The sequence below is a fragment of the Egretta garzetta genome, unplaced genomic scaffold (assembly GCF_000687185.1).
Source record: "Egretta garzetta isolate BGI_Z169 unplaced genomic scaffold, ASM68718v1 scaffold633, whole genome shotgun sequence".
Classification (NCBI taxonomy): Eukaryota; Metazoa; Chordata; class Aves; order Pelecaniformes; family Ardeidae; genus Egretta; species Egretta garzetta.
In genome coordinates this window covers 1,260,487-1,266,757 of record NW_009259195.1, presented here as the reverse complement: position 1 = coordinate 1,266,757, position 6,271 = coordinate 1,260,487, and positions in this window count along the sequence as shown.

Genomic DNA, 6,271 nt, shown 5'->3' with positions numbered 1-6,271 from the left:
TTTTTTTTTTTTTTTTTTTTTTTTTTTAGTGTGTGGGGTGGGTGTATTATTATCAATATTTTATTCTTTTAGAAATGCTTACCCTATACTTCCAGAGGAGTAAACAGTGAGTCCCCGGAGGGGGTATGCTGGCTGCTGATCATGTCTTTAGCAAGTATTTCTGATCTGGATGTTTCTCTCACTGTTACTGTTTTTAGCATCCTATTAGAGTTAGGCCAGATGGATTTTCTGCTGGCAGAAGTACCCGCTGTCTGACTGAAACATTTTTTGTTGCATCTCAGAAAGTTAGTGGAAGGAGGTTTCTTCCTATAGTTTATAAGGTATCAGTAAGTACTGTCCAGCTCAACCATTAAACAACCCATTGCTAATTGCAATGTGCTTAGCTTCAGCCTTGTCCTTACTTTTATGTTTAAGTGTTTTGTTGAACAAGATGCAAGCAGGCTCAATTCTTTGCTGAATTGCAGATGAAAGAACTACAGCCAGACACAAACATGTGTGTGCAGCGTGAGCACGTGTGTGTGTGTGTATTTAAGCTGTCACCACTGATGGACAGTGCTATGCCTGACAGATACATATTTGAAAGATGATTACAGCTAGAGCAGAAATAGAAGAAATAGTTGGTAGGAAGGAACAAAATGAGAAGAAAAGGACTAAAAGGAAATTAATCTTCAACAGGGAAGGGTTTTGTAATGTAGTGCAAGGCACAATTTTCAGGTGGCCCAGGGAGCCACTGGAGCAGTTTCCCAACAACCTGCTCGCTCTCTACTTCGTAAAACCATCTGAGCAATGCACTGTCCTCCCACCTACCAAAATTGCTGTTTCCCATTTCATTTTATGGGATAAAACCATCCTTCACAGATACATGTACCTTTTGATTTTTTTGTAAAAAAATACTTATATACACTATTGTATATAAAAGTTGCGAGCTTCTTGACCTCAGTGGAAATGCTTATTTGTGACTTTAGAGTCACAAACACTCTGCCAATAGCCTGTTCACCTCCAATGGTGACAGCTGCAGCAGTGCTGATGGTGTGTAATACACCATATGGGACTTTAGATGCTCCATCAAAACATGAAAAGTCCAGAACCACATCCATATTTCAACAACTTGCCAAAGCTTCCGCTGAAACAGTGGACCATAACTCAAGCATCTGATAAATGTTTGTAAGAGTGTAACAAGCACAAAGTCAAGAAACTCTACCTTGAAGACTTTAAAAAAAGACAGAAAAACTCTAATACCGAGCTTAATTTTTGGAACTAATTGACTCCTACTTTGTTACCTAGTAACAGGATTGGAGTTCTCAAAGTTAAGGGTGTAACATTTAAATTTGCTTGAAAAAAATGAAGAGGTTTTGCTTTGGCAACAATTTGTTATCTGCAATTTAAAAGGCAAGTAAAGCAATAATTTCCCAGGTGTTGACTGGCAAGAGGTCAGACTGCTGGAAACAGAAGGATACTGAAAACCAGATGAGAAGAAGGGGAAGTCAGTAGTATCTTTACTAAAATCTAATTAGGAAATGGCATCTTGTCCTCTGCTCTGGAAAGAGCAGAAACTATCAGTGAAATATCAGCAAACAGTTTGGCATCTTCAAAGATATTAATTAAGTAAAATTTGGAAAGTGCTTTGAAGATGAAAAATGGTAGGGAGTGCTAAGTATCACTATTAGCAGGACCAATGTGTCAACTGATGTTGTCTGTCTGCATAGTATTGGGTGAACACTTGGGTAATTAAGGTCAAACGAATAGCCTCGCCTGGTCAATTTATTGGATAAAGTGTGTCTCGCTGCTAGCTGAAGCAAGACGCGGTATCTGTGCGACTAACAGCCCTGGAAAGTGAATGTCTATGCCAAACATATTTCATTGCTTCAGGAGCCACCAGTAGCAATGGCTGTTTCTTACTTTTTAGGCCTGGCTTATACTCTCTAGATGCCAGGACAGTGAGCAGTTTTTCATAGCATTTAGCAGTTTCTAAACTTGTGATTATTAGTTCAACGTCATACCCGCCTTCATTAAAGGCTTGCATGCCTTCCTGAACTAAGGCAGTACCTCATTCTCCAGACACCATTTTTCCAGCTTACCAATATTTTAATACTAAAACTATGGAATAAATTTGGCAAAGGTTGAGGTAGTGAAGGATTGCTATTGCTGACCAAGAGGTGCTATTCAAACCTCTGTCTGCAGTCTGCAAGTGCATTTCAGCCCTTGTATTAGTACCCTGGGAGCTCTTGTAGTGGACTGACCCCAATTGCTACAACCTCCAGGATATAAAAAAGAGGTATACCATAAGCTTTTGCTGTACCAAACTGGGAATTTGTGTAAGTAACTGTTAATTTGCTAAGTTTTGATGTTTATTTTCACTTACCTTAATGGAATCCCCAGACAGGACAGCCCGATATACACTAGAGCTGCCCCACGAGCGCGCAGTGAAACTACGGGTGAGTGCAGCTGGGCAGGGGAGCAGCCCTGAGCACCGGTCGCAGCAATGGCCATGGGGTCTGGTGCAACATGGGCAGGAACAGCAGACCAGGACTCACAGCCCAAGACCTGGGGAGCACAACCATGCAGACATGCCAGTAGGAAGGCCCAGGTTTCTCAAATGCTTGGTTCTGCTGCAAAATCAAGTTTAGAGACAGCTTAAACTGTCCTGTGTAACAGTTTAGAAAGCAGAAGGAGTACTTGTACCTGAGCCTTTGGTCTCAGCTGGGAGAGAGGCACTAACAGTAGATGGGAGGTTGCTGCCAGTGCTTGATACCACCTCATCGTGACTTTAGTCAGCTGAGAAATTGTTGCAGACACTGCCTTCCAGCTGCAGTTATTTGCTTCCACCTGTACCTAGTGCCAGGACAGCGTGGACAACCTTAGCACAAGCCAGTGCACTCAGTGTAGCCACCTGTAGATGTTTTGTCTTTGGGCCACAGCCTGGGACCTCCATTTCATAACTGAGCAGGTATAACTGAGCATCCCTTTCTGTTAAACATATTTTCTGTTTTATTTAAGAAATGGCAAAAATCTGCCCACACATTTCACGTAGGAGAGCACCAGATGAGTATTGCTGAGGTAGATTCAGGCAGAACGGTGTCACTCTCTGGCAATGAACAAAAAGCTAAACCAAGCCAGCGCTCAATCTTCTTTGTTTTTTGGTTTGGTTTTTTTTTTTACCTAAATGCACTGTCATCCAGTTAATACTGTAAAGGTGAACAGTGCATTCTTATGTTCTGTAAAAATTCAGAAGCGTTGGATGCCATGGGGCTCAAGGGAAACAAGGACGGGGCAGGCCTGGCTGTGTTAGTTATGACAGTTCTGCACACAAATAGCACGATAAGAGTATCCCCGGTGGCCAATAATGCAAACTAAACTGCCTTGAAATATAACTCGAAGGAGAACAGCATTCCATTTAGCATATCTTGCTGATTGAATCCAAAGCAATTCTTTGGAGCAAAGCAAATGCAGAGCACAAGACCATAAACCTGCAAGTCCCTTCACAGAGGACTTTCACAGAGGCGAAGACTTAGAGAGAAAACTTCTGCATCCTAAAAGAGGCAAAAGGAGAGACTGCTAGGAGTCTTGTCACCATGTTTCTTGTCCCTTTGTTCTGCACGTGATACAGCTGCACATCAGGATACCTTCCTGTAACAACACACAAGCAGGCTTTAGATACATAGATTCAAAAAACCATCACTGAGCCCTGAAAATTTTTACTTTCAGTCAACATCTGTATTTTGGATCTCAGGATGCCTATGAGAGGAATCTGCCTTCACAGGAGCAGCTACCTCCAGCCTGACTGATGGGGACAGCTCTGTTAGACATGCTCTGAGCACAGAGATGCTCTTGGACGCACAGTTGAGCACAGTCCTTATCTCTTCAATGCATAAACCTGCTTAGAGCTTATGGTAAATCTCTTTCTTCATATCCTGGATGTTGTAGCAGGTACAGACGAAGGATTTAAGGCCTAACTTTGAGTCCTGCTCAAAACGACTTTAAGAATCTTGATGACTCTTTAATTTTTTTAGTTATAAGTGTTGGGCTTCTCTCCTTTCCACCATAGCTAAAATAATCAGCATCTAGGATGAAGAGGAGAAACCTATGGAGAATAAATATGAATAATTAAACCGAATGACAGACAGAGCCACCCACTGTTAATATCTCCTACTGTCTGTGTCCCAATCTCACAGGGAGCTGTACCCAGCTACCCAAAGGATCAGTAGCTCATTTAGCATTTGTCATACCCCAAGGATGAGTCAATCCATGACTTAACTAATCTGGCAGAGTGCACTTTCTGCAATGCCAAGTTTGATCAGACTATTTCAGTGGTTCAGCATTATAGAAAAGAGGCTCTAAAGACTAAAAGTGATGTTGACTCAGCTATTTGGCTCCTGACAGTGAACATTAGTGATTTTTGAACTGCTTAGATTCCACTTCTAATGAAAATCCATTTAGACAAAGTAATTTACATGCATTGCTCATTTCCATATGAGGTTTGAAGCCTTTGCCACATTGCTACAAAGAGATGCAGTTCGGAATGCAGTCATTTCTCTCTGCCCTCATACCATACACGAATGATTCTGTCTCACATAATTGCTTAGTATCAATGCTCAGTAGATATATTTTGGCACATGACAGAAGATAATGGGATTTCCCAGGGAGAGGGGAGAAACAGAATATTCTAGTAGGAATAAGAGGGGTTTTGCATTGGATTGATTAAAAATTTTAGCTGGTACATCAAGAATGTTTCATCCCCGCAGCTAAATCAAAAATTGCCCAGTCATAGCTGGTAGCAAGTAACAAGCTATTAGCTCCAAGACATTAAGGGAAAATTCCAGCTGTATTGAAGTCAGTGGTACAAGACACATTGATTTGCATGAGGTGAGAATGTCATCCTACAAAAGCAGTAACAGCCACTTCAGCACTTACATGCAGGTTTCATGGGCCACAGTGAAATAAAAATTTAGGCATCTAGAACTGGCCATATAGGAATCCAGGCTGCAGGTATTCGTGCTGTCATTTTAGTGCCTAAAGGTTCACCAGACACTGGGGGATTGGGTCTTTATAAAAACGTGAAGCAAAGACTCCGCAGGACACAGTCCGAGCTGGATGTGGGCAGTGGGGAACTCAGCCTGGTCCAGAGCCTCCCTCCATCTGAGGAGATTGAATCCATCTGATCCCAAAGAGCATGCTGGCTTCACACCCGCCGGCTGGTCTTACTGGGGCACACTCTGCCTCTTCTTTTGACCTTTTACCAGTGAAAGGAGTACAAAATTCAAGTGTGTATACCTTAGAGGGGGAGAGATGAGAAAAAAGCTAGACATGGGAACTCTAATGCAGTGATTGGGACCTAAGCTGAGAGAGATCTCAGTTTTGATTCCTGGCCCTAGAACTTTTTCTGTATGTAGTATTAGCTGTGAGATAAACTACAGAATCACTCTTATTTTGAGGATTAGAAATTGAGATCCTGAAAAGTTACAAAGACTTACCTGAGATCCTACTTTAAGGCAGTATCGAGTTAATAGGACGGACCCCCAGACTCAGTATTCCTCACTCACTGGCCTTAAGTAGAGTAAGGTTACCAGTGTTCTTCTAGTTTTATGTTCAAAAAGATCTTGCTAAACTATTTACTTTAGACTAAGCAACCCCATAACAGCGTGGTCAGATGATAGCTGGGCGAGGGGACATTTTGCAGATGTGTTGCTTTTTCTTCCCAGCCTTCCTATATCGTTACGGCCTTTCATAGAGCAGGCACTCAGCTGCTGTGGTGGTGGGTAACGGTGTAAAGCTCTAAGCTAGAGAGATGGATGTTGGACGAGCAACTTTCACCGCCTCTTACTTGCCTTTTCTTTAAGTAATTAGAGCCCTATATTTATCCTGGCACTGTTCACAGAGCCTACATTTACAAAATGAAATTGTCTGTGAGGCTGTACACTTTCAGTAAGCCATTTAAAGCTGCAGTGCTGAGACAGCTAAGTGCCTGATTTTGGATGGTGCTGAGCAGAGCTAGGTGAGGTGTTGGGGGTTTACTTTAGGGGCTTAACGGGTTTGTCAAAAGATATATTTGCCCAAATACATAGCTTTGTTCTCTTGTGGGTATTTGGAAATTGAAAGTAAATACCTTTGGCTTCTGGAGGAGAAAAGAAAGTAAAAATAGTATTACTTCTACTTACAGTGTAAAGGGATTTGTACTGCCCTCGTTGTGCCAGGTCAGTAGTCGGGTCTCACCTATGCTGTGATGGTTTGACCTTGGCTGGACACCAGGTGCCACCAAGCCGCTCTAACGCTC